Below are 14,208 nucleotides of genomic sequence, written 5' to 3'. Positions count from 1 at the left end.
AAGCGGCACATAGTTCTTTCTAGGAAGAGAAACATCGTGGGAGTGGATGACAAGACAGACAAGTCAGAAGATTATGAAAAGTTTGATGAAATTGCTCCATTCACAGTGAATATTGACCCGAGCATCCCGTTAAATGTTGAAGATTTTCCATGGTTACGGCGCAAAGGGACACACGCGAAGAAAAAGTTTCACACCCAAAGATCTGGGATGTGATCGGCTTCACTATCATCACTTTCTTCTGTGTTTCACACCCAGAAGGGAATCTCTGTAATAGTTAGGGTAGTTAATTATGTGTTTTGGCATTTGAAACGCGAAGAAATTTTATGTGCAAACAAATTCTTTCATGCCTTTACTGATTTTTAAAGTTAAGTTATTCACAAACTAGTGATTCACACTAATTTCAAATAATTCAAAATTTAAACTATTCAAATTTGAAAACTACGGGCACTAACAGAAAGTTTGTAATTTTTTGTACCTAAAGCAAAAATATTCACAAAGAAACTCTAAATACACAAAAAAAACAACTCAAAAATAAATAAAGCAAAAAAAAATAAAAAAAGCCCGCCTACTAGGCCAAAGCGGCCGGCATACGACTAGAAACCCAACCTGTTGTTGGGCCAGGATGCAGGCCCGCAAAGGCCCAGTAGGCCTACAGGGCAGCACAGAACATGTAGGCCCAGTAGGCCTGCTTTGGAGAGGAGCTCGAGAGAGCTACCGCACGGGGGTTTATAAACCAGTGCGGTCGCCCCTAGGCTAGCGAGGTGGGACTAAACTTGCCGCACCGCACCTGCGCCAACGCACCCCCTTTAGTGCCGGGTCGTGGCACCAACCGGTACTAAAGGGGGGGCCTTTAGTACCGGTTGGAGCCACCACCCGGTACTAAAGGGGGTCGCTTCCCGCCGCTTGGCCTGGCCAAAACAGGCCTTTAGTTCCAGTTGGTGGCTCCAACCGGTACTAAAGGCCCCTCCTATATAAACAACACTTACAAAAATTTCAGTTTCTCATCTGCTTCTTCTCCTCTGCACCGTCGCCCGCCGCGCCCCCCGTACATCTCCATCCCTCGTCGCCGCCCCCGTCGCCGCCCCGTCCCCGTCATCGCCGCCCCGTCGTCCCCGTCCCTGTCGTCCCCGTCGTCACCGCCGCCCCGTCCCGCGTCGTCCCCGTCCCCGTCGTCGCCGCCCCGTACGTCGCCATCGTCGTCGCCGCCCCAGCCCGTACGCCCCCGTCCCCGTCAACGCCGCCCCGTCCCTGTCCCCGTCGTCGTCATCCCCGTCGTCGCCGCGCCCGTCGCCGTCCCCATCGCGGCCCCCCGTCGCCTCTCGCCTCGCCGGTGAGCGCGCGCACACACACACACACATACATTTTTTGTTTTTTAGTTATACAAATAGTTAGAAATTTTTCTGTTTTTAGAAATTGTTAGAAATTTTTCTATTTTTTAGAAATAGTTAGAAATGTTAGAATTGTTAGAATAGTTAGAAATGTTAGAATTGTTAGAAAATTTTCTGTTTTTTAGTTATAGAAATAGTTATAAAAAGTTAGAATTGTTAGAAATTTTTCTGTTTTTTAGAAATTGTTAGAAATTTTTCTGTTTTTTAGAAATAGTTAGGAATGTTAGAATTGTTAGAATAGTTAGAAATGTTAGAATTGTTAGAAATTTTTCTGTTTTTAGTTATAGAAATAGTTATAAAAAAGTTAGAATTGTTAGAAATTTTTCTGTTTTTTAGTTATAGAAATAGTTATAAAAAAGTTTGAAATTTTTCTTTTTTTTAGTTCTAAAATATTAGAAATGTTATAGAAATGTTAGTTATATAGAAATGTTAGAAATTTTAGTTATCAAAATCCAATCATTAAAAAAATGCTACTTTTTGCGAGCATATAGCTAGTATTTGTTCTCGACGATGCCTGGCCCGCATCCTCGCCGTCGACCCGTCCGCGACGACGTCCGACTGACCCATGTCCGGGACTGGGCTCCGCCGGGCTGGCACTGGGAGGTGTTGCCTGGAGGGGCGCGCCGCTTGATGAGGAACCCGGCCCCGGGTCCCGTCGTCGACCCTGATCTCATTTGGTGGCGTTCGCGTGGGCCAGTTTTGGTGCGGAGGGAGTCGGCCCCGCCGGAGGTGGTACGTCGCCGTGTCAGGGAGGAGAACGAGCACGTCCATCGCTACATGGTTGCGTTAGAGGGCGGCAGGTTCTCCAATACCTGGCAGTTTCTTCAGGGATCTCACTTCAGCTATGATCCTGTGAGGGTTCCTTCTCTTTGGGTGTCCACCGCCCGCGCCGCAGGAACCGCGAGTGTCCTAGATTCTTCTGTAGTATTCGATCTTTATTAGCTACCTAGCCAGTGATGTACTCGATATATAATATTCAAGACGATGTATTCGAGATTATATATTATTCGAGACGATGTATTCGAGATTATATCTATTATTCGAGACGATGTATTCGAGATTATATCTATTATTCGAGACGATGTATTCGAGATTATATCTATTATTCGAGATGATGTATTCGAGATTATATCTATTATTCGAGACGATGTATTTTAGATTATATCTATTATTCGAGACGATGTAATTTGAATACTAAATTTTTTTATATTTCTTTTGGCATAGTTAAATAAAAGCTATGGTGGACAATACCAACAGAGAGGGAGAACAGACCATGTTCGATATAATACGCAGGCCAGATGATGATCAGAATGAAGAAGATTATGACGGCTCCGAATTTCTAAACAACACCGGAGAGGGTGATATGATATTCGATCGCGACGACCGAATTGATGAAGTCATGAACTACGATTATGACAACACCGGAGAGGTATATATATTTATATAAGCAGGCATCTAGTGATCATCACATGTTTTAAATGAGTTGAAGATATATTAACGAATCGATCTTTCTTCTTTCAGCCATCCGGATCGAGCAAACCTTCAGGCAAAAGGACGAAACGAGGCCCGAACAAAAAGTTGAAGGAGGGCGTAAAGTATATTATATCGAGGCAATCAAACGTAATGGCGAACCATTAGCGCCTAAGAAGATTGCGGACAAGTTCGTTCGTCAGTGCGCAGTTCTTGTGAAGGACCAACTCCCGATCTCCCTTCAAGAATGGAGAAAGCCAGCAAAGCCACGTCCAGATCTTACTTTTGTCGACGACAGACAAAAAAGTCTGCTTTGGGATACTCTCATGGAACATTTCACCCTACCAGATCATTTCATAGAAGCAGATGTGCAGAAAGTCAAGAATGCTGCTCTTAGGAAGATGGCGGTTGCATTCAAGAACCACAAGAATCGTGAATGGGACAAGTACGTCAAGGGAGGAAGGAAGACTCCAGTATTCAAGGGAACACTAGAGAATCAAAGTGCTCATTGGGATGATTTCGTGAAATTCAAGGATTCAGAATTATGTAAGGAACGGTCAAGAATAAACAAGGCCAATGCCGCAAAAAAGGATAAGTTCCATAAGCTGGGGCCAGGTGGCTAGGCGGTGGGAATGCCTAAGTGGGATAAGTCTGAGAAAGAGATGCTGGATGCAAGTGTCACTCCAGAAACATTGAGCTGGCCCCCTAGGTGTAGGACTTGGTTCTATGCGCATGGGGGGGGGGGAGTTGGACCCGAAGACATGCAAAGTTTCCAAGAAGGCATGTCTGGACGGAGCCGAAGATAAGCTACTTGTTGCAATAGAAGAGGCTCGATCCGGGTTGTTCGAGCCCAACAGAGAGAACGACGAGCTTACGCATGCCTTGGGAAATCCTAAACACCCGGGAAGAACACGAGGCATGGGCGCTATTCCGTGGTATGAGGGGTTTTTGGACTGGAACGCCGACTACAGAACCCGTGCGAGAAAGAAGATTGCGGAGGAGAAGAAGAGGAAGATGGAGGAGGAGCAGAGGAAGCTCGACTATGCACTCCTTCAAGGCCTAGAATCAGCGCACGCGGACTTGGCAATCAAATTCCAGCGGCAGCAGGAGCAGATCGACTCACTTAGCCAGCAAAGGGGGTCTCAGCAGCTGCAGCAGCTAGCGGATGATCCAGCATTGGATACCACCACCCCATCCATGCTGAGAAGCACCGTGGGTTCCGCCCCGTTTGACGCAATGCTGGATAGATACCCCGTGGATGATATCGCGGAGAACACTAACTGCGAGCTACACTTCAAAATTAAGAACATATCCTTGAAGGTGGCGGACGGTGTTGCTTATTCAAATTCCCCCGATGCAACCTTCCATTGCAACCCGATTCCAGCAGGCTATGCTCGTGTCGTGGTTGATGAGGTGGTGGACCAATATTCGGGGCTAGAGCTTGACATTCCTGGAGGTGATGAGGAGCACACACTCGGAGATGCCAAACATCGTATCATCCTATGGAGATAGGATTGCATCATCTTTCGAAGGCCACCGACACCGCGTCACCCGACTCCTCGTCAAAGTCCGCCACCGAGTCAGCAGACTCCCGCTCCTCCAAGTCCACCAACGCGTGAGGCCACTCCTCCTCCTCCAAGTCTGGCAAAGTGTGAGGCCACTCCTCCTCCAAGTCCGACACAGCGTCAGACATCCACTCCTCCTCCAAGTCTGGCACAACCTCAGGCCACTGCAAGTCCGGCACAGCTTCAGGCCACTCCTCCTCGTCCAACTCAGCCCCACCAGCCGTCTCCGCCGCCTCAGCAATCGCAGAAGAGACACCCCGCAGCTATGGTGCGTAGCAGTACGAGTCGAGGTCATAGTACAGGAAGTACAGGCGGAGGCAAGCGATATAAATATGGTCCAAACCTCACTACTCCTCTTCCTGAGAGGGCTTACGACAGGACCGAGGAGCAAACCAATGCCATAGTGCGGGCAGAAGTCGACGCCCATTTTGGACCGAAACCGCCACCGCCGCCAAGGGAGAAAGTGCCTGTGGAAGTAGTTGACCACTTCATTCGCATGGCTCAACCACCAGCTCCTAAGCCTGTTGACACAGACTATGAGCGCCACATTAGGAAGTTACATCGACAACGTCTACAGAAGGAGGCGAGCTCGAGCTCGAGCAAACAACAAGCAGCTGTCAAAAAATGCGGGAAAACCGTTGCCTAGCTGGGAGAACAGGCGGCGCAATCGATCCCCCCGCTTATTGTGCCGCCAACAACACGTGACAGTACGCGCGCCCAATACTATTGTGGCCAAACAGTTTACGTTCCCGAGGTGGGCGATGTGGTAATAACCCAGGAGCATATAATGCAGGCTGAAACTCTCAAAATCACTGTTGGACAACTCCTCGAGATCGAGGACATGCCTGTGCTTACAGAGGAGGAAATAAAACGGAAATATGCCCGGGGCCAACCTTTGGTCAAGCCAGAAGAGGTCAAGAAGCTCCCAACAAGAATGTATGAATTACATCAATGGTACATGGACATTACCAAGAGATCCGATCGAGAGTCCCTCATGGTGCAAGTCAAGAAGGATCATTACTACCATGAGAAACCTGTGACCGTTGAGTATTCTGAACTGTTTCAGTTATAAAATCAAGACGCACTTGACAAATCTATCGTCAGTTGCTATTGTCTGTAAGTGATTTCTTTCTGTAATTTATGTCTCAAGCTAGCTGTAGTGATCCTTTTTGATCAATCATTACTGTAATTATCCTCACTATATTCTTTTCTGTGGTATTATGCAGGATGAAGATGTATGAAATGAGAAAAGGTGGACGCTATGGCATTAGGCTCATTGACCCAAACACCGTTAATGAATACACATGGAAAATAAACAAGCATTATGAAAATCAGGTAGAGGACAGCATGCTAAGAGTTCTTGAAGCACCTCAAATACAATGAAGATATACTACTTCCTTACAACTTCCAGTGAGTCACACTTTCTTGTACTACAAATTCTCTGTTTTTGCCTACTAGCTAGCTACATGTTTTTGCTTACATATGCCCGCTTAATTAAGACATGCAAACGTGTGTGCATGCAGATTTCACTCGGATCTTGTGTATCATTAAAGTTGACGCCAGAACAGTTCAAATACTGGACTCACTACTCAAAGCAAATAGTGACTATAACATCTTGTTTGGGATAGTCAACAGGTAATTTCAATCATTATTAACTATATATCTCGGCCTATTTAGTTCGTCATTTCATGATATGAACTATTTAATAACCCCTTTATTCATTTTCTTTGTCGGCGGGCAGGGCTTGGGCAAGGTTCATCAGCGTCACGGAAGGCGAATGGAAACGACAGCTGAAATGGTTTCGACCCAAGGTAAGTAATTAAGTAGTACTAGCTAGCTAGCTAGCTGCCATCTCTTTAATTATCATGCTTGATTAATTATTATCTGATCAAATTAAATTCCATTCTCGTAATAAAGGCCCTGAAGCAGGCGCAGGGGACTAATCTGTGTGCATACTGCGTTTGCGAGAACATTCGCATGATGGGCGTCCGAAAGGAGCAGATCTCAAAGACAGGAATGGGGGTACGCTTGTCAGAACACTATTCACAATTTTTACACCATTATCGATATCTAGTCACACAACTAATACACATGCATATTGATCTCCTTCTTAACAGTTCAAAGAGGTGTGGGACAAGCTCCTAGAAACGGAGCGCGTAGAAGCACTTCAAGAGGAAATAGCGGGATTTTTGCTCGACCAGGTCATAAATCCGAAGGGAGAATACTATTACCCGCTACCGCCCCCATCGACCAGGTCATGAACCACTTCCAATTGTCATCGTGCTCCGAAGGCACCAATTAGGCTAATGCCACTAGCTCCGAAGGCAACATGCATATGTAGGAGAAATTGTATATAGCTATACATGTGTGTATGTGTGAATTAATATGGTGGTTTGTGAGACATTGATGATATATATATGATTGGTTCTACTAGAAATTCTATTTTTATATATATATGTATGTATGTATATGCATAACGTGTGCAATGTGTAGTATCGTAAAATACCAGCAAACGAAAAAGAATTAAAATGGAAAACACAAAATTAAATGAAAAAGAAATCATAAAACCAAAAACCGCCCAAACATTTTAGTACCGGTTGGTGTTACCAACCGGTACTAAAGGGCTCCCGGCCCCCGGAGCTGGCTCGTGCCACGTGGTTGCCCCTTAGCACCGGTTCGTGCTGAACCGGTACTAAAGGGGGGGGCTTTACTGACCACACTTTAGTTCCGGTTATGGAACCGACACTAGAGGGCCTTACGAACCGGTGCTATTGCCCGGTTCTGCACTAGTGCGTACCCGTTGGTATATTTTCTCGATCAAAGGCGAGTCCAAAACGGTCACGGGGAAGGCCCTTGGTATTCAACCCCTTATAAAGAGACCAAGGCCTTACTCCTTTCTTTCAATCTCAAACGAGTTCGCCCTTCGCCTCGAGTTCCAACACCCAAGGTTCCAGATTTCAGGTGCTTCGGACCTTCGACAATGTACGGTTCCGACCTTCGAGGCCGATGGATGCCCTCCTCCGTCACGGAGGAGGACGTGCTGAAGTTGAGAGAGGCCAGGTTCTTGATCGGCGAAATCTCGCATAGGCTGCCTGCTCAAGGGTAGGTCATTCCCACTCCCAAGCCCGGTGAGAGTGTGGTGTTCATGTCTCACTTCCTTCGGGGGCTAGGCTTCCCGACAGATCCCTTCGTGAGGGGGCTCATGTATTATTATGGGTTGGAATTTCACGACTTAGCCCCGGAGTCCATCCTCCATATTTCCTCATTCATCGTCGTGTGTGAAGCCTTCCTCCGTATCACTCCTCACTTCGGACTATGGCTCAAGACCTTCAAAGTAGAGCCGAAGATGATCGAGGGACGGCACGCGGAGTGCGGAGGTGCTTTTATAAGCAAGAACGCTGGTACTCCATGGCCCAAGGGCTCTTGTCAAAAGGAGTCCAGCTTATGGCAACGAGAGTGGTTTTATATTACCGCTCCCAGGGACCCTAAGTGGGTGGCGCCACCTGCCTTTCACTCGGGTCCCCCGCCACGACTGGCGTCATGGGTCAATACGGGGCTGGACTGGGGGCCGGCAAAGGACGTGCCCCTATTGCAGGGCCACATCCGAGATCTCCTAGAAAGAGACATCAGTCTGGTCGTGGTGACGCAGGTTATGTTAATTCGCCGAGTTCCGCCCTGCAAACGTCGCCCCCTCCGCCTGTGGGAGTTCAACCCGGAGGGACCACGAGTTCTCCTACATTTCTTGGCATGACGCCCGTGGAGATGTACAAATTATTCTTCGGACCAAAAGTAGTGTGTCTGGATTCTACGGAGGACGCAGGTCTGAGCTGCAATCGTCCGGATACTCAAGTAAGTAGCCTTGTGCCCGGACTCGCTATCCGTATATTTATCATAAAATTTCCCCTAAAAGAGCTGTCCTTTAAACAGGAGTGGGTAGCGAAAGCAAAGCTAATCAGGTGTCCGGACCCCTCCCCGAGACCACGCCGGGTCCCGTGCTAGTCAGGATGTTGGAGGTTGTGCCTTCAAAGGGAAGCGAGGGAGGGGACAAGGAAGCTAGAGCCTTCTCAAAGGAGGTTGTTCGGAAGGGAGGAATCGAAAATTCCTCTCCTCAGGGGAAGAAGAGGACCGCCTCTGAAGACCCGGAGACCGTGGCCTTAAAGCGGGGAAGAAATCTTCGCCAGAGGGTCCATTGCTGGGGGATACTTCGTCCGAATTATGCCCTCAAGGGGATCAGCCCTCCACCGAGCCGTAAGTAGAGAGGAGTTTTCTTTTTAAGAAACGAGAGAAATACCTGCTTTATATCTGAGAAAAGTAATCGAAACTTTACCTTGTAGCTCGGTCCTTAGCCCTTCGCAGCAGAGCTCGTCTTTCGGGGAACTTCTTCCGGAGATGATGGAGAGCGGAACGCCTCCCCCTGCCGTACCGCCTTGCGAGGCGGGCGACCCTGAGGTATCGTCACGGAGGGTTTCTCCAAATCCGGCGGGGCCGGAAGGTAGTCATATGGCCCCCAAAGCCCTCCGCGTCCGACCTTCGAAAAGGGCCATTGGACGAGTCCGGCGCCGTCTGGTACGCGGTCGGAGGAGCTGAAGGATCTGCTAGGGCGAGCATCCATCTCAGAGGAGCACCATGCATTGATGGGTACGGTGATTGAGAGGATTTCATCCGCGAAGAGAGGATTGTACGAGGCCGTCAGGAGTTTACTGACAGGTTTTGAGGTACGCGAAATAATGTACCCTTTTGGACAGTTGCGCATAAATAAGATGCGCCATGTGTTGTCAAAAGTGACGGCGCACAGAGGATCATAATCCCAGGTCTAATATGCCGCCTTTATACGTAGGTGGCGAAGTGTCCGGTGGCCAGCTGGACTGATGGATTTGCCGAGCTAAAGCGGCAACTTGACATGGTAGATGCCGACATCGCGCTTGTCCACAAGCGGCTTGACAGTCTCACGCTAAGTCATTGAGTGGTTGACCAGTCTCACGCTATATCATGACAGTCAGTTTTCGGCTTTCTCTACTGAGGTGCTCGCCTGGCCGAACCGGGGCACAATCGCAGTAGTTCTCCTAGTGCCGCCTTAGCCGATAGAGCGGAACGTAAGGCAGCAAAACACAGGAGCCGGGCAAACCCAACATTTGACCAAAGACATGATTCGGAGCTGATGCATATAAGGCCAAACTCGCGACGCCGAACACTCCCTAAGGTATTCGGTCTTTATGAGGGCGGACGGGGTAACGCCCTTAGTAATAAGCCCCTAGTGTCTAGGTACGCGCAAAACTCTAACGTAGCCACATGCCAAAACGCCAGCCTCCTCCTTGGTTATACCAAGAAACCAGGGGATGTGTATCAACAAGAGACAGTAAAAAATATTTATGCATGGTCTTAATCTGAAAAGAATCCTTGGAACGGGTCCCTGTTGCACGTCTGTGCCTGTGTCTCCGTTGTGCCGTATCCTGGACGGGTGTAGCACGTTGTTCATCTGTAAAAGAGAGGAACTTAGTTAAAGAAAGATCGTGCCGAACATGAGTTATACTAAATAAACAAAGTATAAATCGAAATGCGTAAAATTGGGCTTTATTGTCTCTTGTTTTATATGCACGGAGCCCCTAGTGCAGGGTATACGGTTATTAAGCCTTTATTAATTGTATGTTTATGCCGGACTCATCTAGCCGTGTCCGTGGTCTTGACGACCTGTTTAGATGCTTTGGCTGGTGAAGCCGCTTTATTGTGGGGCTGTCAAGGCAGCCGCACTATTTTCCGCGCGGGAGGAACACTCAATGTTTTACCTCTAATGAGATGATGCCTCGTGGACCGGGCATCTTAAGCATAAGAGATTCATAATGCGGTATTGCGTTAAAGCGGGCGAAAGCTTCGCGTCCCAGCAGTGCTTGATAGCTACTTGAGAATGGGGCGATGTGGATAGTTAGCTGTTCGCAACGGAAGTTATCGGGGGAGCCGAACATAACTTCTAGCCGGAGAGAACCCATGCAACGGGCATCCGGGCCTGGCGTTACCCCTTGAAAGGAGGTTTTGCTATGGCAAATTTTGGTTGGGTTTATCCCCATGTTGCGGATTGTGTCCTAGTATAACAGGTTTAGACCACTGCCGCCGTCCATCAGGATATTTGTAAAATGGAGTCCGCCGTTTATTGGATCTAATACCAAGGCAGTCCAGCCTGCGTTTCGGATACTTCTAGAGTAATCCTGATTGTCGAAGGTGATCGGTTTTAAGAACCATTGGCGAGACTCCTTTGGGATATAGGCTGTATGGCGCGTATCTGTGGTGGTGCCGTTCTGTTCGTCACGTGAAGTAAGTGTACTGTTTTATCTTCTTGTGGGAAATCCTTTTGTTTTCTGGTGCTCTGCTTGTGGGGTTCGTCGTCGTCCTCACTTGGTGTGTCGAGCCCCTTGTGTTCACCGTTGAGTTTGCCGGCTTGCTTGAAAACCCAACAATCTCTGTGGGTATGGTTCGCAGGCTTCCCGGGAGTACTGTGTATTTGACATATCTTGTCCAAGATTTTGTTTAAGTTGGATAGCTCGTCCCTGTTATCCTTCAGGGACGACTTTCTCTGATTCTGCCGCGAGCTTTTGAATCCGGCGTTGACCGCCGTGCTCTTTGGGCTGTTTCCCTTATTCCGGCGCTGGTCCTTGCTGCGCCGGGGTTTTCCGTTTCCATCCCTAACTTCGGATGCACATGGGTCGCTGGTGCTACATCTTGCCAACCAGCTGTCCTCTCCTGCGCAAAAGCGGGTCATGAGGCTTGTTAATGCGGCCATTGTTCTTTTCTTTTCTTGGCCGAGGTGTCTGGCGAGCCATTCATCTCGAACGTTGTGCTTAAAAGCTGCTAGGGCTTCAGCGTCCGGATAGTCGACTATATGATTCTTTTTAGTAAGAAATCGGTTCCAGAATTTCCGGGCTGACTCTTTGGGCTGTTGAGTTATGTGACTGGGATCGTCTGCATCCGGAGGGCGGACATAGGTCCCTTGAAAATTTGCCTAGAAAGCATCCTCAAGCTCTTCCCAACTTCTAATGGTGTTTTCGGGAAGGCTTTTGAGGCAATGCCGGGCTGGCCCTTTAAGCTTGAGGGGTAAGTATTTTATGGCGTGGATGTCATCTCCTCTGGCCATGTGTATGTGGAGGATATAATCCTCGATCCAGACCCCAGGGTCTGTTGTTCCATCGTACTTCTCTATGTTCACGGGCTTGAATCCCGCTGGAAATTCATGGTCCATCAACTCATGGGTGAAACATAGGGGGTGTGCGGCACCCCTGTATTTGGGTGTGCCGTGATGTTCGGCTATTTGTTGTGTTGCATTGCTTACTAGAGCTTGCTTTCTTGGCCCGTATATTGATCTGGCTAGGCCGTCTTTTTGATGTGGATCCTTTGGTGGATCGCGTGCCGGCTTGTGTGCGGGCCGCTTGCCGCTCCATGCTGGCCATGCGGTCGTCCATCCGACCGGATGGCTTTCCTATTTTTTGACTGTGGGGGCTCTAAGGCCTCCTCGTCAAATTCAGGCAGTAGCTTTCGCTTTGGATAGCTTTTTGTGCGGCGACTTCCGGCATATTTGTCTGCGGTGTTGCGTACTTTGCTCCATCTGATTCTGAGTGTATCTTCCGCAGTTTTGAGCTTTCGCTTATGCTTTTTCAGGCTATGCGCAGTGGCGACGAGCCTTTTGTGGAGGTTCTTCTGCACCATGAGTTTATCTGGCGTAAGGTTGTCCGGACTGTTGTTTTCGCCAGGGACGGGGTGTTCAGTTTGTTTATCGAAGTTTCCCTGTTCGGACGCTTGCTCGAAGGCATGTTCATCGTCCGCCGGCTCGTCCTGCTCTATGGCTGGGTCTGTATGGCTGTTGTCTCTGTCGAGGCAGGCTTGGAGTGGCGCTTACGTCGCCGCTTTGATTGCTTTTCGAGTGAACGATCCCTCGTTGCATCCCTGTGTTCCTCGTCGTCGCATCCTTTGGGTGTGTCCACCATGTATACATCATGAGATGAGGTGGCTGTCCAGTGCCTTATAGGCGTTGGTTCATGTTCATCTCCTACATCGTCGTTCATACCGTCGATGTCTTCGAAGTCGAAGTCGAGCACGTCGTTTAAATTATCGACAGTGGCTACGAAGTGGGTGGTGGGTGGGCTTTGAATTTCTTCATCATCCGCATCCCAACCTTGTTGACCATAGTCCGGCCAGGGCTCTCCTGATAAAGAGAGAGACTTTAGTGAATTCAGAATATCGCCGAAGGGCGAGTGCTGAAAGATGTCTGCGGCGGTGAACTCCATGATCGGCGCCCAATCGATCAGTCAGGGCGCGGAGGGCTCGGAGTCTGGAGAGGAGTCCAACTCCTTGTAGTCACGGGCTTCACAGAGAATAGGGCTGCTGTTTGGCTCGATCGCCGTAGAGATTGCAGTCCTCGAGGCGGTGTCTAACCACCCATCCTCAATTGGTGTGATTGGCTCCGAGCTAGGGGTCGGAGCGGACACAGGTGCGGCCTCCAGGGCACTGTTCGGTGGCAGAGCTAAATCATGCCCATCGTGACAGTGCGGCGTGCTCGGCTGTGGCTCGAATCCATCGAAGATCAAGTCTCTGCGGATGTCGGCCGTGTAGTTCAAACTTCCAAAATGACAAGGGATCACCTCCCTGAAGGATTATCTGATAAAGAGAGAGACTTTAGTGAATTCAGAATATCGCCGAAGGGCGAGTGCTGAAAGATGTCTGCGGCGGTGAACTCCATGATCGGCGCCCAATCGATCAGTCAGGGGCGCGGAGGGCTCGGAGTCCTGGAGAGGAGTCCACTCCTTGTAGTCACGGCCTTCACAGAGAATAGGGGCTGCTGTTTGGCTCGATCGCCGTAGAGATTGCAGTCTCGAGGCGGTGTCTAACCACCCAATCCTTCAAATTGGTGTGATTTGGCTCCGAGCTAGGGGTCGGAGCGGACACAGGTGCGGCCTCCAGGGCACTGTTCGGTGGGCAGAGCTAAATCATGCCCATCGTGACAGTGCGGCGTGCTCGGCTGTGGCTCGAATCCATCGAAGATCAAGTCTCTGCGGATGTCGGCCGTGTAAGTTCAAACTTTCCAATCTTGACCTGATGGGCCAAGGGAGGTAGTTCGATCTGCTCAGATGACCAAGCGAATTTGGCCCGATGTTCAAAGCCACCGAATATGAAGATCTGTCCGGGGAGAAAAGTCTCACCCTTGGGATCGCATCACTGTTTGATGATCGGAGAAGCCATCGGGCTAAAGTGACGACACAGAGGAACTCCTCAGTGAAAAGCACCAAATGTCGGTGGTAAAAACCGCGGATCGGGTAGGGGGTTCCCGAACTGTGCGTCTAGGCCGGATGGTACAGGAGGCAGGGGACAACGATGTTTTACCCAGGTTCGGGCCCTCTTCGATGGAGTAAAACCTACGTCTTGCTTGGATTGATATTGATGATATGGGTAGTACAAGAGTAGATCTACATGAGATCAGAGAGGCTAACCCCTAAGAAGCTAGCCTATGGTATGATTGTTGTCTTTTCTACGGACTAAAACTCTCCTTTTATATAGACAACCGGAGAGGCTAGGGTTTACACAGAGTCGGTTACAATGGTAGGAGATCTACATATCGTATCGCCAAGCTTGCCTTCCACGCCAAGAAAGTCCCTTCCGACACGGGACGAAGTTTCAATCTTGTATCTCATAGTCCCAAGAGTCCCGGCCGAAGGTATAGTCCGGCATCCGGAACACCCCCTAATCTAGGATTCCCTCAACAAGCATCATACAGTTGTAAACGATAGGGACCCGGGTCTATCTAT

Source organism: Triticum urartu, chromosome 5, assembly GCF_003073215.2.
Source record: "Triticum urartu cultivar G1812 chromosome 5, Tu2.1, whole genome shotgun sequence".
NCBI lineage: Eukaryota > Viridiplantae > Streptophyta > Magnoliopsida > Poales > Poaceae > Triticum > Triticum urartu.
Note: the sequence above shows the minus strand (reverse complement) of the source record.